Here is a 25427-nt window from a genome sequence, read left to right as displayed (position 1 = left end):
TGCCTTTTGAACAGGGTATGGTAGTAGGTGCCAAGCGTACCAGTTTGTCTCAAGAACTGCAACGCTGCTGGGTTTCACGCTCAACAGTTTCCCGTGTGTATCAAAAAACGGTCCACCACCCAAAGGACATCCAGCCAAGTTGACATAACTGTGGGAAGCAATGGAGTCAACATGGGACAGCATCCCTGTGGAACGCTTTTGACACCTTGTAGAGTCCATGCCCCGACGAATTCAGGTTGTTCTGAGGGCAAAATGGGAGGTGTACAACGTATAAATGCCTCATGAGCTTAGCTTAACTCATACCCCATCAGAACACAAAATATAAGCTTGTTTACACCAATGCTTGTAAACAAAGTAGATGTAAACAACCACTATATAGTTGGTCGGTCCCTGGATGGGAGACCAGCTGTAGCTGGAAGTAAGAAAAAATAAACATCACATGGGGATTTATTTTTTCACAAGGGAAAACTTCACAGGTGTCCAAAAACCACGCCTGAAATTTCAACAACAACAACAATTATATATATATAGATATATACACACATACAAAAAAAATACTGTGTGTGTGTGTGTCAGGGAAGAGCACTATATCTTCCATGTGTCCATATCAATAATTCCATACAAATTCGTATTTTATGAACATCAAAACTGCACCAGAAAGGCTGCTATTGTGAGGTTCAAGCAAGCCCGAGATATTTAGTGCTAACCCAAAGTAGGTTAAGCAGATTTGGTCCTCACAACATGATGCAGATCCCAGTCACTCACCATTGGGCCTGTCCCCAAGCAGTGCTAATGATCCTTCCTGCAAACAAGCTGTCAGTTTCACTCATTTCTCCCCACAAATGTAATGTTTTTCACTGGAATGTAGCTGGGAATAAGCCATTATGGCTCAAACCTTAGGCAGTACCCCCCCCCCCAATGTAAAAAGATATAGATTTGCATTTTATTTGAATTAAATCGACAATAATGTTAAACAGAGGACCAGATTCAAATCGATGGCCACCTCTATTTCTTAGAAAAGGGACTTTACTTTTTTTGAGCAGCCCAAGTAAACATACTTCATTTCTAAACGGACTCCAGTTAAGGACTCCAACTGCATGAACATTTAACTGCACCACAGCCAATAGCACCTTACTTGATCACCGATGTGGCACTCCTGAGGGGTTGGTATCACACACACACCAGGTAAAATAAGGAGGCGGGAAACGTGATTCCCAGATATAACAACTTTCCACACCTGCACCTCCACCTTATACTACCAGGAGAATGTTGACCCATCCAGGTCATGATGAAGCCCACACACAAACAGATACAGCAGGCCAGGTAGTAAGTGACCCTTTTCCCTAAAGAGACAATAACAAACTCCACACGGACTATACCTGCACTGAACTGCCTTGGGCATTCAGTGACATCAAGAGTCAGATGTACAGTAGCTTCAGTAAATCTGTATCAGAAATTATTTTGGTTCCTCAAGCCACCATACAGTAGGGTGCCATTTTCACCTTAAAGGCCCAGTTCAGTCAAAATGCAGTTTCCCCTGTGCTTTGTAGCATATTGTACAACAGCTGATGAAAATAACACTGTAAAAGTTAGAAGAAAAATAATATAGTGCTATTTCCAGCTGGTTGAAATTACAATTGAAACAGGATCATCTAAACAGCAGGTTTTGCATGGGTGGAGTTTTGGCTTGCCTGCTGACATCACCAGGCGGTATACGTCAACAGACCAATAACAAAGAGAGTTCCAAACCTCTTTGCCAATAACAGCTAGTTTTCAGGTTACATAGCCATCCAATTGGGCCCTTCACTCAGACCACCTCCAGACAGTCCTAGCAAAATTATAACATTTTAAAAGGAAAACTATTCCAGTAAGGTACTTAATTGTTACCCAAAAATGATTTAACATTGAGATTCACTGCGTGCTCATAGAACAGGGCTGTGGAAAGCTGAGCGAAAATGGAGGAAATCTAAACTTCCGGAGGACCTATCCTCCTTCCACTCCTTCTCTACATCTGCTGCTAAAGCTGCTTTCTATCACTCTAAATTCCAAGCCTCTGGGCAAGTCTTTTCCTCCCCTCCTCCCTCTCTTTGGAAAAAAAGGTTGACGACATGAGCTCCTTATTTACACAGCCTACGGAGTCCACTGGTCCCACTTACACAAAACTACCCAAAAAATTGTATTCGTTGCGTACACAGATTAGCAGATGTTAAAGCAGATGCAGCGAAAAGCTTATGTTTCTAGCTCCAGCGGTGCAGTAAGTGTCTAACAGTAGAATACCAAAACACAAATAATCCCATCCCACCCCCCAAATGTAAAAAATTATAAAATATTCAGAACAAACAATATCAGAACGAGCAATGTCAGAGTCCGGAATATAAATATGTATAGACAGTATGGACGATATATAAGTAGAAAAATATACGTACAGCAGTAGTTCAGTAGGATGAGCTATGTCGAGAATACAGTGTGTACAGCGCCTTCAGAAAGTATTCAAACCCCTTGACTTATTCCACATTGTTGTTACAGCCTGAATTCAAAATGGATTCCCCAAAAAATTCCCCCTCACCCATCTATACAAAATATCCCATAATTAAAGTGAAAACAGGTTTTTAGACATTTTTGCAAATGTATTGAAAATGAAACACCAGTGTCTGATGGAAAGCAGACTGAACCAGGTTTTCCTCTAGGATTTTGCCTGTGCTTAGCTCCATTGTGTTGTATTGGATTGGCCCCAAACATTTGTATTCAGGACAAAAAGTTAACAGCTTTACCACTGTTTTTGCATTATTACTTTAGTACAATGTTACAAACAGGATGCAGGTTTTGGAATATTTTTTATTCTGTACATGGTGACATCCCTGAGAGGTTTCCTTCCTCTCCGGCAACTGATTTAAGGAATCCTGTATATTTGTAGTGACAGTGTATTGATGCACCATCCAAAACTGTAATTAATAATGTCACCATACTCAAAAGGATATTCAATGTCTGTTTATACCAATCGACCCCAATAGGTGTCCTTCTTCGCGAGGCATTGGAAAACCTCCCTGGTCTTTGTGGTTGAATCTGTGTTTGAAATTCACTGCTTGACTGAGGGACCTTACAGATAATTGTATGTGTGGGGTACAGAGAAGAGGTAGGCATTCAAAAATCATGTTAAACACTATTATTGTCCACGCAACCGATGTGACTTGTTAACCACATTCTTACGACTGAACTTATTTAGGCTTGCCATAACAAAAGGGGTTGAATACTTACTGATTCAAGACATTTCAGCTTTTCATTTTTTAAGAAATTTGTAAGAAATTTTTAAGAAATTCAAAAAACTATAATTCCACTTTGTGCAGGCCAGTTCCAAAACTCAATTCCATCTAAAGTCAGGCTGTAACAACAAAATGTGGAAAAATTCAAGGGGTGGGAATACTTAATAGATAAACTCAGCAAAAAAAGAAACGTCCTCACTGTCAACTGCGTTTATTTTCAGCAAACTTAACATGTGTAAATATTTGTATGAACATAAAAAGATTCAACAACATACAAACTGAACAAGTTCCACAGACATGTGACTAACAGTAATGGAATAATGGATCCCTGAACAAAAAAGGTGGGTCAAAATCAAAAGTAACAGTCAGTCAGTCCACCGCCAAATCGATCCCGCTCCAGAGTACAGGCCTTGGTGTAACGCTCATTCCTTCAACAATAAATGCAAATCCGACCATCACCCCTGGTGAAACAAAACCGCAACTCATCAGTGAAGAGCACTTTTGGCCAGTCCTGTCTGGTCCAGCAACGGTGGGTTTGTGGCCATAGGCGACGTTGTTGCCGGTGATGTCTGGTGAGGACCTGCCTTAGAACAGGCCTCCAATCCCTCAATCCAGCCTCTCTCAGCCTATTGCGGACAGTCTGAGCACTGATGGAGAGATTGTGCGTTCCTGGTGTAACACGGGCAGTTGTTGTTGCCATCCTGTACCTGTCCCGCAGGTGTGATGTTCGGATGTACCGATCCTGTGCAGGTGTTGTTACACGTGGTCTGCTACTGTGAGGATGATCAGCTGTCCGCCCTGTCTCTCTGTAGCGCTGTCTTAGGCATCTCACAGTACGGACATTGCAATTTATTGCCCTGGCCACATCTGCAGTCCTCATGCCTCCTTGCAGCATGCCTCAGGCATGTTCACGCAGATGAGCAGGGACCCTGGGCATCTTTCTTTTGGTGATTTTCAGGGTCAATATAAAGGCCTCTATAGTGTCTTAAGTTTTCATAACTGTGATCTTAATTGTCTACCGTCTGTAAGCGGTTAGTGTCTTAATGTCTCAACAACCGTTCCACAGGTGCATGTTCATTACTTGTTTATGGTTCATTAAACAAGCATGGGAAACAGTGTTCAAAGCCTTTACAATGAAGATCTGTGAAGTTACTTGGATTTTTATGAATTATCTTCGAAAGACAAGGTCCTGAAAAAGGGACATTTCTTTATAGTTTATAAAGTTAGTAATTGATTAGCTTAATTTCTCAGATATCAAATAAAATTCACAAAATAATGTTGCAGGAATGCTAATCTTAACTGTTTTTAACTACAGAAACGATTTGTGACCAGTGTTCAATGAGTATATATACTGTGCATATGGCAGCAGTCTACAGTCGTGGCAAAAAGTTTTGAGAATGACAAATATTAATTTCCACAAATTTTGCTGCTTCAGTGTCTTTAGATATTTTTGTCAGATGTTACTATGGAGTACTGAAGTGTAATTACAAGCGTTTCATAAGTTTCAAAGGCTTTTATTGACATGAAGTTGATGCAAAGAGTAAATATTTGCAGTGTTGACCCTTCTTTTTCAAGACCTCTGCAATCCGCCCTGGCATGCTGTCAATTTATTTCTGGGCCACATCCTGACTGATGGCAGCCCATTCTTGCATAATCAATGCTTGGAGAATTGTCAGAATTTGTGGGTTTTTGTTTGTCCACCCGCCTCTTGAGGATTGACCACAAGTTCTCAATGGGATTAAAGTCTGGGGAGTTTCCTGGCCATGGACCCAAAATATCTATGTTTTGTTCTCCGCCACTTAGTTATCACTTTTGCCTTATGGCAAGGTGCTCCATCATGCTGGAAAATGCATTGTTCGTCACCAAACTGTTTCTGGATGGTTGGGAGAAGTTGCTCTTGGAGGATGTGTTGGTACCATTCTTTATTCATGGCTGTGTTCTTAGGCAAACTTGTGAGTGAGCCCACTCCCTTGGCTGAGAAGCAACCCCACACATAAATGGTCTCAGGATGCTTTACTGTTGGCATGACACATGACTGATGATAGCGCTCACCTTGTCTTCTCCGGACAAGTTTTTTTCCAGATGCCCCAAACAATCGGAAAGAGGATTCATCAGAGAAAATGACTTTACCCCAGTCCTCAGCAGTCCAATCCCTGTCCATTTTGCAGAATATCAGTCTGTCCCTGATGTTTTTCCTGGAGAGAAGTGACTTCTTTGCTGCCCTTCTTGACACCAGGCCATCCTCCAAAGGTCTTCACCTCACTGTGCATGCAGATGCATTCACACCTGCCTGCTGCCATTCCTGAGCAAACTCTGTACTGGTGGTGCCCCGATCCTGCAGCTGAATCAACTTTAGGAGACAGCCCTGGCGCTTGCTGGACTTTCTTGGGCGCCCTTGAAGCCTTCTTCACAACAATTGAACAGCTCTCCTTGAAGTTCTTGATGATCCAATAAATGGTTAATTTAGGTGCAATATTACTGGTAGCAATATCCTTGCCTATGAAGCCCTTTTTGTGCAAAGCAAAGATGACGGCACGTGTTTCCTTGCAGGTAACCATGGTTGACAGAGGAAGAACAATGATTCCAAGCACCACCCTCCTTTTGAAGCTTCCAGTCTGTTATTCGAACTCAATCAGCATGACAGAGTGATCTCCAGCCTTGTCCTCGTCAACACTCACACCTGTGTTAACGAGAGAATCATTGACTTGATGTCAGCTGGTCTTTTTGTGGCTGAAATGCAGTGGAAATGTTTTTGGGGGATTCAGTTAATTTGCATGACAAAGAGGGACTTTGCAATTAATTGCAATTCATCTGATCACTCTTCATAACATTCTGGAGTATTTGCAAATTGCCATCATACAAACTGAGGCAGCAGACTTTGTGAAAATTCATATTTGTGTCATTCTCTAAATTTTGGGCCACGACTGTACAAGGTGCAGAGTAGAGTACTGGGCGGTAGCCAACTAGTAGTGATGACTGTTCAATCAATCAATCAATCAATCAAATGTATTTATAAAGCCCTTCTTACATCAGCTGATGTCACAAAGTGCTGTACAGTAACCCAGCCTAAACAGTTTGATGCCGTGGAGATAGAAGCTACGGGTCTTAGGGACACAGCTGAATTTCTTCTTTAGCCACCATCACAGTGTCGGTGTGGAGGGACCATTTCAGGTCCTCAGTGATTTGCACGTTGAGGAACTGCTTTTGACCCATCGATGTGGGTCGGGTTGTGCTCTCTCTGCTGTTTCCTGTAGTCCACGATCATCTTCTTCATTTTGTTGACGTTGAGATAGAGGTTATTTTCCTGGCACCACTCCACCAGGGCTCTCACCTCCCTGTAGGCTGTCTCGTGGTTGTTGGTGGTCAGGACTACCACTGATGTGTTGTCAGCAAACTTGATGATTGAGTTGGAGATGTGCATAGCCACGCTGTCATGGGTTAACAGGGAGTACAAGAGGGGGCTGAACACACACCCCTGTGAGACCCCCATTCCCCCAGCGTGGCGGAAGTGTTGTTGCCTACCTTCACCACCTGGGGTCGGCCGTCAGGAAGTCTTGGACCCAGTTGCACAGAAAGGAGTACAGACCGAGGGCCCTGAGCTTAGTGATGAGCTTGGAGGGCAATGTTGTTATTGAAGGCTGAGCTGTAGTCGATGAACAGCATTCTCACATAGGTATTCCTCTTGTCCAGGTGGAATAGGCCAGTGTGCAGTGCAATGGCAATGAGGCATCCGTGGATCTGTTGGGGCGATATGCAAAGTGTAGTGGGTCTTAACTAGCCTTTCAAAGCACTTTATGATGACAGAAGTCAGCGCTACGAGGCGGTAGACATTTAGTTTAGTCACCTTCGCTTTCTTGTGTACATGAACAATGATGGACATCTTGAAGCAAGTGGGGACAACAGACTGGGATAGGGAGAGATCGAATATGTCCGTAAACACTCCATATGGTGTCTGGCTTTCCCTTTATCTCCGGAATAGTCTGGAGTCCCTGCCACATGCGTCTCATCACAGGAGTCACATCCCCTCGCTCTCCAGATGAAATCCTGCGACTAGTGATTTCCAGCCGCCCGACAACCTGCCCACTCGACCCCATCCCCTCTTCAGACTCTCTCTGGAGACCTTCTTCCATCAGCAACTGACCACTGGCTGCATCCCCCCTGACTTCAAGATGGCCAAAATCACTCCCTTCCTCAAGAAACCAAAACTCAAACCCTCTGATGTCAAAAATAACAACAGATCGCTATCCCTTCTTTCTTTTCTTTACAAAACACTTGAGCATGCTGTCTCTCTCGTTATCACTCTGACAACAATCTTCTTGAGCCCAACCAGTCAGGCTTCAAGACGGGTCACTCAACTGAGACTGCTCTCCTCTGTGTCACAGAGGCTCTCTGCTCTGCCAAAGCCGACTCTCTCATCTATTCTCAGCCTCCAAGATCTATCTGCTGCCTTAGCCAACGTGAACCATCAGATCCTCCTCTCCACCCTCTCAGGGCTGGGCATCTCAACCTCTGCACACTGCTGGATTGCATCCTACCTGGCAGTTTGATCCTACCAGGTGGCGTGGAGAGGATCTGTGTCTGCAATACGTGCTCTCATTACTGGTATCCCCCAGGGCTCGGTTCTAGCTCCTTTCCTCTATACACCAAGTCACATCCTCTCATGGTCTCTCTTATCATTGCTATGCAGATGACACTCAACTACTTTATCATTCACCTCTGACACACAGGTGGCGACACACATCTCTGCTTGGATGTCGGCCCACCACCTCAAGCTCATCTTGACAAGATGGAGCTGCTCTTCCTCTCATCACGGTTGACTACTCCAGTGCCCCCCCCCCCCCCCCCCCCCCCTCCCCCAAAGAGTGCAAAGAACCTAGGAAAGACCCTGGACAGTCCTCTGCAAAAAAGTGACTCGCTCTTGCAGGTTCAAGCTCTACAACATCTATAGAGTATGACCTTTCCTCACACAGGAAGCAGCGTAAATCCTAATCCAGGCACTCCTCATATTCCTTCTGGCCTACAGAAACTCTCTGTTGGCTGGGCTCCCTGCTTGTGCCATTAAACCCCTTCAACTTATCCAAAAATCCGCAGCCCGTCTGCTGTTCAACCTTCCCAAGTTCTCCCACGTCACCCCGCTCCTACATACACTCCACTGGCTTCCAGTCAAAGCACACACCCACTACAAGACCATGGTGCTTGCCTAGAGAGCAGCAAGGGGAACTGCCCCTCCCCACCTTCAGGCTATGGTCAAACTCTACATCCCAACTCTGAGCACTCCGTTCTGCCACGCCTGGCCTCTTGGCTGTCCCACCTCTACAGCACGTCAGCTCCTGCTCAGGCTAGTCAAAGCTTTTCTCTGTCCTGGCATCCCAATGGTCCCTGCCCATCTTCCGAAAACTGATAAATGACTAAAATGTCAAATGCAAATGTAGATTTTTTAAAAACTGCTGCATTGGGCCTTTAAAAGTCCTCAGTTCAATGCGGTCAGATCTTCACCAGTAATGCTATGGCAAGAGTGTCTAACCTCGCTGTCTAACGTTGTAAAATAAAAAATGACATTTTATTACATTTATTGAATGCAGTCACTCCCCTTAATGTATTCTGAAGATTTTATGACTCTCGGACCAAGAGCATTTATTCAAAATAGCTTCAGAAGTTTCCTAATTGTATGTTTGTTAATAGGAAAATGTCCATTTTTTCAATTTCCTGAAAAGATGAGGTTTTGGAGATGGTTTTCATCAGACAGCGACGGTATGTTTTCCTTCTGTAAGGATGTTTCTCGATGCTGTAGATGAAGGAACAGGATCAATTGATAACCAATAAATAACCAATGACTGGTTATTTAACATATCAATTGGTTACTATATTCATATTTCATTCATCTAACACCTGTTCCAAAAGGTAAATCAGGCCTTGGTTAAAGATTAGGCCTCTCGCTTTCATCCATGGCTGATAAGGGCAGACGATCATGACAAAGTAACACCACACTTCATGTTTGACCACACTTCTCACCTAATCAAGCCTGTGAAGTTCTAATTTTGAACATTCTTGATATATTATAAAACCTGCACGACTGATCGAATACTTAGCTTGTTGCTTAACTTTGATTGATTTAAAAAAAAATTAAGCTGATGAAATAATAACAATTGTTTACACATAACAGTCTAAGCCTGGGAAGGGGGACTCTACTAAGCTACACGGAATTGTAAGGATAATTTTGCTATTTTAAATCGATAAATCTTTTTATGTTTTGATTAAACATTTATTAGCCCATACAAACGCATGCAATAATAAGATCCCCTATTTGGAACAGAAGGGTTTTTCTTAAAATTGTAGTAATAGTAAAGACATCAAAACTATGAAATAACACATATGAAATCATGTAGTAACCTAAAAATGTGTTAAACAAATAGCCTCCCTTTGCCTTGATGACATCTTTCCACACTCTTGGCATTCTCTCAACCAGCTTCATGAGGTATTCACCTGAAATGAATTTCATATAACAGGTGTGCCTTGTTAAAAGTTAATTTGTGGAATTTCTTTCCTTCTTAATGCATCTGAGCCATTCAGTTGTGTTGTGACAAGGTAGGGGTGGGAAACAGAATATAGCCCTATTTGGTAAAAGACCATATTATGTCAAGAACAGCTCAAATAAGCAAAGAGAAACGACAGTCCATCTGTAACGGATCTCTTCGTCGTCTGACGACGAGTATGAAATATCGGACCAATATGCAGCGTGGTAAGTGTCCGTCATAATGTATTGACTGAACGCACAAAACAAAATAACAAAATGAAATGGAAGAAACAAAACAGTTCTGTAAGGTGACATACACTAAACAGACAACAAACACCCACAACCAAAATGGGGAAAACAGGCTACCTAAGAATGATTCTCAATCAGAGACAATGAACGACACCTGCCTCTGATTGAGAACCATACCATAGGCCAAACACATAGAAAAAGGAACATAGACTACCCACCCCAACTCACGCCCTGACCAACCTAACACAAAGACATAAAAAAGGAACTAAGGTCAGTACGTGACACCATCATTACCTTAAGACATGGTCAGTCAACCCGGAAAATTTCAAGAACTTTGAAAGTTTCTTCAAGTTCAGCCGCAAACACCATCAAGCGCTATGACGAAACTGGCTCTCATGACAACCGCCACAGGAAAGAAAGACCCAGACTTACCTCTGCTGCAGAGGATAAGTTCATTAGAGTTACCAGCCTCAGAAATTGCAGCCCAAATAAAAGCTTCACAGAGTTCAAGTAACAGACACGTCTCAACATCAACTGTTCAGATGAGACTGCGTGAATCAGGCTTTCATGGTTGAATTGCTACAAAGAAACGACTACTAAAGGACACCAATAGGAAGAGACTTGCTTGGGCCAAGAAATACAAGCAATGGATGTTAGACCGGTGGAAATCTGTCCTTTGGTCTGATGAGTCCAAATTTGAGATTTTTGGTTCCAACAGTGTTGGAGCGAACCATTAAGGAAAGCTCCGCTTTACATATAGATAGGGTTGGCTGCTAGGCTGAAGTAGCAAGGGCATGCACATTAAGAGAAGATGATACCCAGGCCATATGACACCCAGACCATACTCTATTTAAGAAAGAATACATTAACCAAGACCATACGTGCATTTATGACAGCTGAACGTGGTATGGTCAGCAGGATACAGGAAGAAAGATGTAGGCAAGATAACTTATGACTAACACGTAAAACATAAGCATGCAATACATACATTATTTTTAGAACATGGATAGAGTTCTGTCATCGTTGTAACCTAACCAAAAGCAGATATGAGCGTTAGTGGGCGTAAACAAGCAAAGAACTCAGAATAGGAATTTAATGGTGGCAGACGAACTAAGGGGGAGTAACTTTATTTACATTTGTGATGTACACAAATACTATGTATGTATAAAAGCAGAAGCCAGTGCTAAGAAGGGGCGGCTGTTCCGCGGACCAGCACGGCTCTTAATAACTTGTATTAAAGTCTACATTGAATTCACAAAGTTCTTCTGAGAGTATTATATTTCTGAAACAATTATCCACGACAACAGCCGTGTCTTTGTGAGATGCAGAGTAGGTCAACGGATGATCTCCGCATGTGTGCTTCCCACCGTGAAGCATGGAGGAGGTGGTGTGATGGTGTGGGGGTGCTTTGCTGGGGACACTGTCTGTGATTCATTTAGAATTCAAGGCACACTTAACCAGCAAGTCTACTATAGTATTCTGCAGCGCTACGCCATCCCATGTGATTTGCACTTAGTGTGACTATCTCTAGTTTAAATTGACCCATTTTTTAATGGGGATTTGTGTATTATGCTAATTAGATTTCCGTGGGGGCGTGGTCATCGACTCTAGGCTAAAGGATGGAAAGAAGCTTGAGTGACTTTGTTTATTTCCAGAGGCTACCAGTTTTACACTGGATGTATTATAAAACAGTGCATTGGAGCTAATCAGATTCCCCAATGAGAGGCTCTAGAAGCATGGGAAACAATCCTACCTTTGTGACTAAGTGCATTCACCCTTTGTCTTGCATATGCTGGCATGCTTGTTTAAGTTTGTTGTCCAAAAACTATAGTTATTTAAGGTAAGATCAAAATCGAACGTTTCTTTTTACGTGTAAAATGTGTCTTCGGTCATGGCAGTCCCATGGAAACAGAAGGTTCATAATTGTACAGTTACGTTTACTCCATCACAGTTAAATCATGTAATCATGCATATGTCCAAGATGAACAAGGTTCCATGTAGATACTACGCCCAAAAGACAGTTAAGTTGCCATTCAATAGATGCTGAAAGTTGTTAAGTCTGGAATGTAACATATGATCTCTGAAATGCGGTTTTTCCATGATCAGGCTGCAGAGGTCAGGTTGTTGAACTTGTTGTGGAAATCAGAGGGTAACCATTAGTACACTTGGTGAGATAAGGCAGGAATACCACGTGGTACCAGAGAAGTTCTATCTACTTACAATTAGTTGTGTTAACCATGTAACTTCACACCAAACTTGAAACTGAACTGAATTTACTTCAATTAAAAAAAGACCCCTATCTGGGGAAAAAAACATGCACATAAACATTGAGTCTGATTTTGAAGATGGCAGATAAACAAAAAATTATGAAGAATTAAAGAAATATATAACGCGGAGTAGCTGGCAGCGGCACTATAGAGATGGAGTGTCAGGGCATTTGTGCTACTTTCAGCATTTGCCTCCAAATTAGGCCAAAGGAGTTGTGATGTCATGGAAAACCAGAATAGAATTTTACAGAGGGGTGTCCACTCCTGCAGGGGACCAGTTTCCATGGTCAGAAACAACGATTGAAACAACCAATTTCTCAGGCATTTCACACATTCAGCACCTAGGTACACATGAATTGCACACACTCACGTGAGCACGCACACACACACACAATATCAAAATGAAACGAAACAATCATTATCTCCCTCAGTGGACCTTTTATTGTGTTGAGGGCAGAATATCCCTCAATGAAAGACTTCCTAATTGTGGCAATATTCCTGTAATTTCCCGAACATAAACACACACTTGCCACTGTATAAGTGTACATGTTCGTGAAGTGCCTTGTGTTTATTGGTGTACTGTGTGTCAGAGTATTTGATATATCACTGCACCACATTTCTCCACTACTTTAAGCAGGACTGCAGAAATATGTGGAACTGGACCAGAAACAAGGTACTTCCTTGGCTCTATAATGCTGAATGGACATAGTGCTGTACCACATGCTGAACACAGAATGTAGTATAGTCCATTTGATATACTAAGCACCACACTAAGATATATCAGCAGTAACAAGCACAATCCTAAAATCAGCCCTTGCTGACTGTAAAAGAGGAAAATCATTTTACCCACCAATCCAGTGTGGAGCAGGTGCACTGTCGAGTGCCTCAAACGTCCCAATGTTCAGCCTTCCCTGTGGAGCACGGTAGCATACTATCAAACCAGTCCTCCGAGAATCCTGTCCCTCCTCCGGGATTGGCTCGCTCTTCTAGAGTATTCCCACTCCGTATCTCCCGTTCAGCTCTCCTCCTGTCCCCACTTCCTCCTCTGCAGCAGTAACGGCCGGTGCTCTAGTGGATGTGCTATCACTGAGAGAAACCTCTCGAGCAGCACAGTGATTGGGAGGGGAGGGGGGGGGGGGGTCGTGGAAGCTGCTCTCTCTCACTGACGGAGCCTGCGAATGCAGCACCAGGGACCTCTGCCAGTTTCCAAGCCGTATGCAGTATTGACGGAGTTGCTGGGTGGATGCTAACATGGCACAAATTCTCACAGTGCTTGGCTCTCTTCCCCCCCTTCCTCTTTCACTCTCTCCCACACACGCAGACACACACACACACACACAAACACACTCCCCCTCCTGCTTAGATCCTTTCAGCATCGCCTTCAGATGCTAAAGACCTGACTGCCAGTTAAGCCTGTTTAAAGACTGGCTGGGCTCCCCCCTGCACTGGCTGGTCTGCCTGGGCTCCCCCCTGCACTACCTGCTTGCTCTGCCTGCTTGGTCAGACTGGTCTCATAAACTAAACATAACATAGTAAATGTAAATCCAGGACAGTGAAATGAGCATGATGTTTAATTTTTGTTATTTTTTGAAAACGTTTCACCCCTTTGTCGTGATATCCAAATTGGATTTATAGTCTAGTCCCATCACTGCAACTCCCACACGGACTCGGGAGAGGCAAAGGTTGAGAGCCATGCATCCTCCGAAACATGACTGTGCCAAGCCGCACTGATTCTTGACACACTGCTCGCTTAACCTGGAAGACAGCCGCACCAATGTGTTGGAGGAAACATTGTACAACTAGCAACCGTGTCAGCGTGCATGCACCCGGTCCGCCTGATGGGACAAGGACATCCCTACCCAAGACGATGCTGGGCCAATTGTGCGCCGCCTCCCAGTCACGTCCGGCTGCAACACAGCCCAGGATCGAACCCGGATCTGTAGTGACGCCTCAGCACTGCGATACAGTGCCTTAAACCGCTGCACCATTCGGGAGGCCCCATATGTTGGTTGCGTGCTCAAATCACATCACTGAAAACTTTAGCATTATAGCTATTAGCAACTAGTTAGCATGTTAGCTAACCCTTCCCCCAACCGTAACCCTAACCTACAGTGGCAATAAAAGTATGTGAACCCTTTGGAAATAGCTGGATTTCTGCATAAATTGGTCATAAAATTTGATCTGATCTTCATCTAGGACACAACAATAGACAAACACAGTCTGCTTAAACTAATAAGACAAACAATTATACGTTTTCATGTCTTTGTTGAACACACCGTGTAAACATTTACAGCGCAGCGTGGTTAAAGTATGTGAACACTTGGATGTAATAACTGGTTGACCCTCCTTTGGCAGCAATGACCTCAACCAAATGTTTTCTGTCGTTGCAGATCAGACCTGCACAACGGTCAGGAGGAATTTTGGACCATCCCTCCTTACAAAACTGTTTAAACTGCAATATTCTTGGGATGTCTGGTGTGAACTGCTCTCGAGGTCGTGCATCTCAATCGGGTTGAGGTCAGGACTCTGACTGGGCCACTACAGAAGGCGTATTTTCTTCTGTTGAAGCCATTCTATTATTGATTTACTTCTGCGTTTTGGGTTGTTGTCCTGTTGCATCACCCAACTTCTGTTGAGCTTCAATTGGTGGACAGATTGCCTAACATTTTCCTGCAAAATGTCTTGATAAACATGGGAATTCATTTTTCCGTTGATGATAGCAAACTGTCCAGGCCAAGAGGCAGCCCCAAACCATGATGCTGCCTCCACCATACTTTACAGTTGGGGTGAGGTTAATGTTGGTGTGCTGTGCCTTTTTTTCTCCACACACAGTGTTGTGTTGTCCAAACAACTCAACTTTGGTCTCATCTGTCCACAGGCTATTTTGCCAGTAGCGCTGTGGAACATCCAGGTGCACTTTTGCAAACTTCAGAAGTGCAGCAATGTTTTTTTTGGGACAGCAGTGGCTTCTTCCGTGATGTCCTCCCATGAACACCATTCTTATTTTGTGTTTTACATATCGTAGACTCGTCAGAGATGTTAGCATGTTCCAGATATTTCTGTAAATCTTTAGCTGATACTCTAGGATTCTTCTTAACGTCATTGAGCATTCTGCGCTGTGCTCTTGCAGTCATCTTTGCAGGACGGCTCTCTTAGGAGAGTAGCAACAGTGCTGAACTTTCTTCATTTATAGACAATTTGTCTTACCATGGACTGATGAACATCAAGGCTTTTAGAGAAACTTTTGTAACCCTTTCCAGCTTTAGGGCATGGCAGCTCTAACCAACATATCCAATCTCATCTCGTTGATTGGATTCCAGGTTAGCTGACTCCTGACTCCAATTAGCTTTTGGAGAAGTCATTAGCCTAGGGGATCACATACAGTTGAAGTCGGAATTTAAATACACTTAGGTTGTAGTTATTAAAACTCGTTTTCAAACCACTCCACACATTTCTTGTTAACAAAATATAGTTTTGGCAAGTCGGTTAGGACATCTACTTTGTGCATGACACAAGTAATGTTTCGCACAATTGTTTACAGACAGATTATTTCACTTATAACTTACTGTATCACAATTCCAGTGGGTCAGAAGTTTACATACACCAAGTTGACTGTGCCTTTAAACAGCTTAGAAAATGTCAGAAAATGATGTCATGGCTTTAGAAGCTTCTGATTAGCTAATTGACATAATTTGAGTCAATTGGAGGTGTACCTGTGGATGTATTAAGGCCTACCTTCAAACTCAGTGCTTCTTTGCTTGACATCAAGGGGAAATCAAAAGAAATCAGCCAAGACCTCAGAAAAATAATGGAGACCTCCACAAGTCTGGTTCATCCTTGGGAGCAATTTCCAAACACATGAAGGTACCACGTTCATCTGTACAAACAATAGTACGCAAGTATAAACACCATGGGACCACGCAGCCGTCATACTGCTCAGGAAGGAGACGCGTTCTGTCTCCTAGAGATGAACGTACTTGGTGCGAAAAGTGCAAATCAGCCCAGAACAACAGCAAAGGACCTTGTGAAGATGCTGGAGGAAACAGGTACAAAAGTAACTATATCCACAGTAAAACGAGTCCTATATCGACACAACCTGAAAGGCCGCTCAGCAAGGAAGAAGCCACTGCTCCAAAACCGCCATAAAAATGCCAGACTACGGTTTGCAACTGCACATGGGGATAAAGAACATACTTTTTGGAGAAATGTCCTCTCGTCTGATGAAACAAAAATAGAACTGTTTGGCCATACTGACCATCATTATGTTTGGAGGAAAAAGGGGGAGGCTTGTAAGCTGAAGAACACCATCCCAACCGTGAAGTATGGGGGTGGCAGTATCATGTTGTGGAGGTGCTTTGCTGCAGGAGGGACTGTTGCACTTCACAAAATAGATGGCATCATGAGGCAGGACAATAATGTGGATATATTGAAGCAACATCTCAAGACATCAGTCAGGAAGTTAAAGCTTGGTCGCAAATGGGTCATCCAAATGGACAATGACCCCAAGCATACTTCCAAAGTTGTGGCAAAATGGCTTAAGGACAACAAAGTCAGGGTATTGGAGTGGCCATCAAAGCCCTGACCTCAATCCCATAGAAAATTTGTGGGCAGAAATGAAAAAGCGTGTGCGAACAAGGAGGCCTACAAACCTGACTCATTTACACCAGCTCTGTCAAGAGGAATGGGCCAAAATTCACACAACTTAATGTGGGTGGCTACCCAAAATGTTTGACCCAAGTTAAACAATTTAAAGGCAATGCTACCAAATACTAATTGAGTGTACGTACATTTCTGACCCACTGGGAATGTGATGAAAGAAAAGCTGAAATAAATCACTACTATTATTCGGACATTTTACATTCTTAAATTAATTGACCTAAGACAGGGAATGTTAACTTGGATTAAATGTCAGGAATTGTGAAAAACTGAGTTTAAATGTATTTGGCTAAGGTGTATGTAAACTTCCGACTTCAACTGTACTTTTTCCAACCTACACTGTGAATGTTTAAATTATGAATTCAATATAGACAAGAAAAATACAATAATTTGTGGGTTATTAGTTGAAACACACTATGTTTTGACTTAGATGAAGATCAGATCAAATTTGAAAACCAATTTGAAAACCAACCAATTTATGCAGAAATCCAGGTAATTCCAAAGGGTTCACATACTTTTTCTTGACACTTTACATGCCCATCTGTGTGGAAATGTTCTGCCCACTGTAAATACCTATCTGACTGCAACATGTAACGTGTTGGTCCCATGTTTCATGAGCTGAAATAACATTTCCCAGAAATGTTTCATACGCAGAAGAAGCTTATTTCTCAAAAATGTCAACTAATTTGCTTACATCCCTGTTAGTGAGCATTTCTACTTTGCTAAGATAATACATCCACCTGCCAGGTGTGGCATATCAAGAAGCTGATTAAACAGCATGATCATTATTACACAAGTGCACCTTGTGTTGGGGACAATAAAAGGCCACTATAAAACGTACAGTTTTGTCACAACACAGTGCCACTAATGTCTCAAGTTCAGGGAGCGTGCAATTGCATGCTGACTGCAGGAATGTCCACCAGAGCTGTTGCCGGATAATTTAAATGTTACTTTCTCTACCATAAGCCGCCTCCAACGTCATTTTTGACGATTTGGCAATACTTCCAACCGGCCTCACAACCGCAGACCATGTGTAACCACGCCAGCCCAGGACCTCCACATCCGGCTTTTTAACCTGCGGTGTGTTCTCAGACGAGCCTCCTGGACAGTTGTTGAAATTGTGGGTTTGCACAGCCGAAGAAGTTCTGCACAAATTGTCAGAAACGGTCTCAGGGAAGCTCATCTGCATGCTCGTCAAGCTCACCAGAGTCTTGACTTGACTGCAGTTCGGCGTCGTCACCGACTTCATCAAAGGTGATTATTTGCCCACTGAACACTGGCATGCTGGAGAAGTGTGGTCTTCAAGGATGAATCCCGCTTTCAACTGTACCGGGCAGAGAGCAGTAATATGAGCAAGTGGTTTACTGACATCAACATTATGAACAGAGTGCCCCATGGTGGCGGTGGGGTTATGTATGGGCAGGGATAAGCTACGGACGACGAACCCAATTGCATTTTATCAAAGGAAATTTGAATGCACATTAGATACCGTGACGAGATCCTGAGCCGCATTGTCGCGCCAGTCACCCGCCGCCATCACCTCATGTTTCAGCATGATTATGCACGGCCCCATGTCACAAGGATCTGTTCACAATTCTTTAAAGCTGAAAATGTACCATTTCTTCCATGACCTGCATACTCACCAGACATGTCACCCATTGAGCATGTTTGGGATGCTCTGGATCGATGTGTACGATAGCATGTTCCAGTTCCTGCCAACATCCAGCAATTTCGCACAGCCATTGGAGAGGCGTGGGACACAATCAACAGCCTGCTCAACTCTATGTGAAGGAGATGTGTCACGCAGCATGAGGCAAATGGTGGTCTCACATCTGTATTCCCAGTCATGTTAAAGCCACAGATTAGGGCCCCATTTTATTTATTTCAATTGACTGATTTCCTTATATGAACTGTAACTCAGTAAAAACTTTGAAAATGTTGCATGTTGCGTTTATATTTCAGTTCAGGAAGCGACCAGAAGACATTTCTTACTGGTTGTAAATCTGACCAGTTAATAACCAAAATATGAAATATTTCCAAGACGTTCGGGAAAAAGACATATTTGCTTAGTTGTAATCTTATGTATTTATCAACAGAAAACCAGTTTGCAACCAGAAAAGTATAGTTTCCCCCTGCTTGCTGGATAGAGTGGTAAAAGGGAACACTGAAGCAGTCCTTGTTATCCTCGACAAGTTATTGGGGGAGGGGCATAGCTGTGCTGGTTTCTCTGATTGAATTGTTCATTTACAATGATTTATTATTATCCAGGTGGATTGTCAGATCCCCTCTGTAATTTATGACAACGGCAAAGGCCTCATATCATAATTCATGTAAAGTGATTGATTTTATGGAAATACTGCACCAACAACACACAGCTGGGTTATTCTTGAATTGCGTAGGCATTTGAGCCTCTTTGCAGCATGAACAACACTTAAAATTGACAAATAGTTACACATCATACATGATTTTGTTTATATGGAACTGTTTATGCAAGTCCTTTATACTGCTAGTCTTTAAAGTACTACGGGCAAGAACATTGGCTTGTCCCAGTGAGTTGTATTGACAGATTTGGGGGAATTAAAAGATAGCTTTCTATTATTTTGAATGCTAGAAAGTAAACAAAAAGTATTTAAAATATTATACAGGTCATTAAAAACAAAGACTATTAAAATACCTGGAATCAGAGGTGACACCTGAACCATAACGTTGCAAATGAAATGTTTCGATTTGCCTGTAATGCTCAGCCACTGCAAACAAGCAATCACTTGGGCTCTCTTGTGTGTATTGTTGCTCTGCTAAAAAATACCCTCTGCTGGTGACATAGAGAACGAACAGCAACACTGGGTGTGTGAATGTGTGTGTGTGCATGCACACGTGTGTCTGTCAAGTGTTATTGTTACTATAAGGTAAGAAAGATGACCGATCATCTCTCGACCCGACGGCAGGAGGAGTGTCACAACATGCCATTACTGGCACATCACTCAGTTTCCTTTGTTTCTGGTAGTACTCCTATCTGCACACTTGCCCAGGGACAGCCAGCCACACACTCCAAAAACCAAGATTAAAGTACTACAGGCTAGCAAATGGGTGACTCATTTACGAGCTACGATCTCCAAATGTTAATGTCAGCAGCTTTAAGTGTAGGCTTAACCCCTGCCACTCTCTGGGCAATACTAGGCTGTGTAAATACAAAAACATCTGATTTAACTGACTTTGACACAGAGAGTGACTCATTTTACTTTACTTGGTGATAAATGATTGTTTGAACTTTCTCCCTTTTACATTTACAGTAGACTACGTAGTCTTTCCTCAAACAAACTTTTTTTTTGTCTAGCTCCTTGTTTCTGAGCCAAAATGTGCATTAAGAACTCAGGCTGCCTCATGTGGCCAAGTGCACAAAAAAAAACTTTGGAAGTATCTATTGAGGCTTACAATTAATTTATCTTCCCTGTCGCAATGAATCTCAGCAATTGCCATACTTAAAGGGGAACACTCTTTGTTAGACGGTCCCTCACGCTGAAAGTAGTCTTTGGGCCTAGACTAACTGTAATCCATGGACCGGTTTTCTTTAAACAGCCCGTAGAAACTTCAGCTAACTTTAGCCACCACTAGCTAAAAATCTATGGGAGTAGTAAAGGCATGCGGCATGGCCAAATCAACTCAATCATTTAGCTTGATGTTACTTAAAGGTGATATGGCAACAAAATAAATTAACAGCTACCACATGACCCCACCACTCCCATAGATGTTTAGGTAGCAGTGGCTAAGGTAGCTGAAGTTAGCCTAACTTTGCCACAACTATCCAAAGTCAAACTATATCTGGAGATCGTTAGGGATCGTCAATATATTACACTAAAGAAATAACTGCAGAGTTTGCATTAGAAAATAAATAGCTCCCCCTTATGTTATGTAATATTGATCAGGGACCCTAAAAAATAAGATACCATTTCAAATTGTATGACATTTTATTTGTCACATGCGCCAAATACAACAGGTTAACTTACAGTGAAATGCTTACTAACAAGCCCTTAACCAACAATGCAGTTAAGAAAAAACAAGTTTAAAAAATTGATAATAAAAAAAATAAAAAAATTAAAGAGCAGCAGTAAAATAACAATAGCATGGCTATATACATGTTCACCGGTGCGGGGGCACCAGTTAGTTGAGGTAATTGAGGAAAACCACTTCTCAAAGCAATCTTATCTTTACTTTTTTGTATATATATATATATATCTTTTATTTTTTTTATTTTTATTTTTTCCATACTAGACACAGAGACATAAGAAATGTATCCATGAGTTAATTTGACTCTGGGGAAGTAGATAAAGGGCCTCATTGCCAAAATCCCAATGTATCCCTTAAGGGACGATACAATATATAAACTAGAGGTAGTTTCGTGAGCCAATGCTAACTAGTGTTAGCACAATGACTGGACGTCTATAGATATCTACTAGCATGCTAGCAGATACCCATAGACTTCTAGTTATTGCATTAACGCTAGTTAGCATTGGCTCACGAAACTACCTCTAACTGGTGGAACAGTTATAGTGCCTTTGGAAAATGTATTCACACTTGACTTTTTTTTTGTCACTGGTCAACAATACGACATAATGTCAATGTGGAATTATGTTTTTAGAAATGTTTACAAATTAATTAAAAATGAAAAGTTTAAATGGTGAAGTTATTAATTACACTTTGGATGGTGCATCAATACACCCAGTCACTGCAAATATACAGCCGTCCTTCCTAACTCAGTTGCCGGAGGGGATGGAAATCGCTCAGGGATTCCACCATGTAGACAATGGTGGCTTCAAAACAGTTACATAGTTTAATGGCTGTGATTGGAGAAAACGGAGGATGGTTCAACAACATTTTAGTTACTCAACAATATTGACCTAACTGACAGAGTGAAAAGAAGGAAGCCTGTACAGAAGAACAAATATTCCAAAGCATGCATTCTGTTTGCAACAAGGCGCTAAAGTAATACTGCAAAAAAATGTGGCAAAGCAATTCACTTTTTGTCCTGAAAACAAAGGTGTTATGTTTGGGGCAAATCCAGTCATTACTGAGTACCACTCTTCATATTTTCAAGTATAGTGGTGTCTGCATCATGTTATGGGTATGCTTGTAATTGTTAAGGACTGGGGAGTTTTTCCTGGATAAAAAATCAACAGAATTGAGCTAAGCACAGGAAAAATCCTAGAGGAAAACCTGGTTCAATCTGCTTTCCACCCGCACTGGGAGATGAATTCACCTTTCAGCAGGACAATAAACCTAAAAACACAAGGCCAAATCTACCCCGGAATGGCTTACCAAGAAGACTGTGAATGTTCCTGAGTGGCCGAGTTACAGTTGACTTAAATCTGCTTGAAATTCTAAGTCAAAACTTGAAAATGCTTGTCTATCAATGACACATTTTACAGAGCTTGAAGAATTTGGAAAATATTGTACAATCCATTTTTTTTTTACTTGTTAAGTTATATGGTATGTTCAACTTCAAAATCAATGGTTTTAGTTTGGAATACATTTTAAACAGTTCTCAGCGTAATCCCGTTACTCTGGAATTGTCCATATCAAGAGACCAGACATGCAGAAACCAAGCAGGCACATGAATTACAATGACCAGAGGCTCATGCAATTAATAAAATGAGTGCAAACGAGTTAGGGTTACCGACAAAAGCTTTCATTGCACTTTTCCATCAGAAATACAGGACTTTATCCATGTCAAACAATATCGAAATATACAAATGGTGGCTATCAAACATCTAAAAAATGTGTTTTAATTAGGGTTGCAAAGGGAGGGTATATTCCTGGATACGTTCAGAATGTACCAGTAAACTACCAAGGATTTGATGTAATCTATCACAAAACATCTAGTGGCCCTTTTGGGTACTTGAGATTATCACAGGCATCTGTAATAATCTCTGGCCCTCTATGTGGCTTTATCACGTCAAATATATTGAATAAAATGAAAATATAATGACAATGTTGTAAACATTATCCTAAATAACTTCAGTTTAGTGAATACCATTGTGTTTCATCATGAACTATGGTCTATATGTATTTGTTGTCAATGTTCGTTCTGTGGTCAAACTGGTGGCAGTTGTGAAAAAAAGTCACTAGTTGGAAGAGTTGCAGAGTTAATTGAAATAATGCCATTGTTCATTAGATGCTTTTTTCATTAACTAGGCAATTCTCTCTTGAACCATATGGTCTATCTACTAGAAGCTAATGGACAATATAGACAGATAAATTATTCTATTTCTTTACTATTCAAGTATAAATGACCAAGGTTACGATAGATTGCCATATATTTTCTATTAATTACCAAATGTACTGAAGATTACTGTAACATTGGTAAATTACCAGTAGCTTTGCAACCCTAGTTTTAATATCTCAAAATAGACCCAGGTAGTCACAGTCTGAAGTCAACTTCACACAGTCAACTGTAGCTTCTCTTACTGTTCTCATTCAAATAATCAAATTAGGCATTCAAAGCTGCGACTCCAGATAGCAGGTGTTTGTGTTACACTTTCTGTTACTATGTTGTTTGTAAAGTCCCAAGTAAGTCTGTTTTTGTCCAGTTTAGATGTTGCAAATGTTCTAAATGTTTGAGATCATTCGTAAAACGGAGATACTTTTTTCACTCGTTTGATTGATTATAACGTTACTGAATCTCTCCATTGGCCTTCTGGAACTCTTGCCACTCCCAAACAAACAAAACGATACTCACTGGAGTTCCTGCTGCAATGGGATCGCCCGGCTTCGGTGGATAAACCCCTTAACAAGTCTGTGGACTCTCTTCTGAAACACATGAAAGTGTTGGCAATCGATGAATAGATTTAATGCTCTGAACCGTGGAAAGGATGGCCGTGTTCGCAAACGGGGGAGGAGAGGTGGCGTTCGATTACGGATTAAACATCAGCAGCAGGCTACGCATCCCCTTACCTTATATTATCCTGGCGAATGTGCAATCCTTGAGGAATAAAACAGACGAGTTGCAGGCAAAGGTCAATCATCTTCAGGAGTGCAGAGGCACCTGTTTTATGGCTTTTAATGAGTCTTGGCTGACTGACTCGTCTTTGGAGATAAAATGATTCGGGTGTCTGTTCCGACTGGATGGGGACAGCAGTTCGACTGGGAAATCACAGGGGGCAGAGTCTGCCTGTGCATAGATCACCGATGGTGCAACAATGTAACTGTCCTACGAGACTATGTCTACCTGATATTGAGCTGCTGTCGCCTTTCTATCTCCCAAGAGAGTTTCCCCAAATATTTATAATGGTTGTTTACATTCACCGTAATGCCAATGCGAAGAATGCTGCTAATCTTATCTACACTGTGACACAAAATGCAACCTCTGTCTCCTGATGCCCCCAATATTATTTTAGGACATTTTAAATTGCTGTAACATGAAGAAAACTCAGAATAACACAGATTAATATGTCACCTTCCCAACAAGACCCTGAACCTATGTTATGGCCCCATCAGAGGGGCCTACAAGTCTACAGCGAGAGTTCATCTGACCACAACACAGTGCATCTTCTGCCTCTCTACAGGACTGTGCTGAAGAGTGAGAAAGTGCAAAAGTGGTAAGTGAAGGTTTGGACCAATAAAAGCTATCTGGAGTAGCAACAATCTGAGGGCTGCCTGGAATGGAATGAGAACTGTGGTTGGGCTACAAGACAAGAGAAACAAGATGATACCGTTTAAACACAAAGGACTGGCTGATGAGCTAAATGGTTTCATCTCAGATCTGACAATCAGAACGTTAGTGGAGGAATTACTCAGATGCGTATGAGGACAATTGCTACTCCCAAAATGGAATTTTGCATCCAGTGTCACCAGCCTATTCAGACAGACCAAAGTTAAAAAAGAGCCCAGGACCAGACATTGGTGGACAGGTACTTAAGTCATGTGCAGAACAACTCAGTGGATTTTTTCATCACATTTTCACTCAAGCTGCAGAAGGTGCCTAAACTCTTGAGTATTCCCTGAACCCCCTGCAGTTTGCTTACAGGGCCAAGCGAGGGATGGAGGACCCCACTCCAACCCTACTCAACCACCTCTACAAGCACCTGGAGGGCTGAAAAACCCCACTTGAGGCTTCTGTTCATGGACTTCTCGTCTCCCTTCAATACTATCCAACCTCACATACTAGCAGAGAAGCTCCTCCCACATCAAGCTGGATGTGAGCCTTGTTGGCTGGATAGTGGACTTCCTTACCGACTAGTCCCAACAAGTGTGATTAAATGGCGTCATGTCAAAGCAGCTCTGCTCCTCCACCGGTTGGTAAGGTTGTGTCTTCTCTCCTCTCCTATACATACTATACACTAATGACTGTCGTAGCGAATATGAAAACAGGCACATCATCAAGTTTGCTGATGACTCTGTCATCGTCAGTCTACTACAGGATGGAGAGTCTGAGAAAGGGCCTGTGGTAGATGACTGTCATCGTCAGTCTACTACAGGATGGAGAGT

General features: G+C 42.2%; 1 protein-coding gene across 4 annotated transcripts in view; it reads right to left on the bottom strand.

Annotated features, from left to right (window-relative positions):
- Positions 1–24061, bottom strand: part of aifm3 (AIF family member 3) — a 44826-nt gene extending 20765 nt beyond the window's left edge. For 2 of the 4 annotated variants that reach the window (XR_002256011.2, XM_031830391.1), the window contains exon 1: positions 23680–23778. The gene's annotated coding sequence lies outside the window, so the exon portion shown is untranslated. Of the gene's footprint in view, positions 1–13140; positions 13381–23679; positions 23779–23894 lie in introns of those variants that run through there. The other 2 variants (XM_020489527.2, XM_020489528.2) reach the window with 2 other exon arrangements.
- Between the last annotated feature and the right edge of the window lie 1366 nt (positions 24062–25427).

Source organism: Oncorhynchus kisutch, linkage group LG8, assembly GCF_002021735.2.
Source record: "Oncorhynchus kisutch isolate 150728-3 linkage group LG8, Okis_V2, whole genome shotgun sequence".
Lineage (NCBI taxonomy): Eukaryota > Metazoa > Chordata > Actinopteri > Salmoniformes > Salmonidae > Oncorhynchus > Oncorhynchus kisutch.
This window is presented reverse-complemented; position numbering and strand designations above follow the sequence as displayed.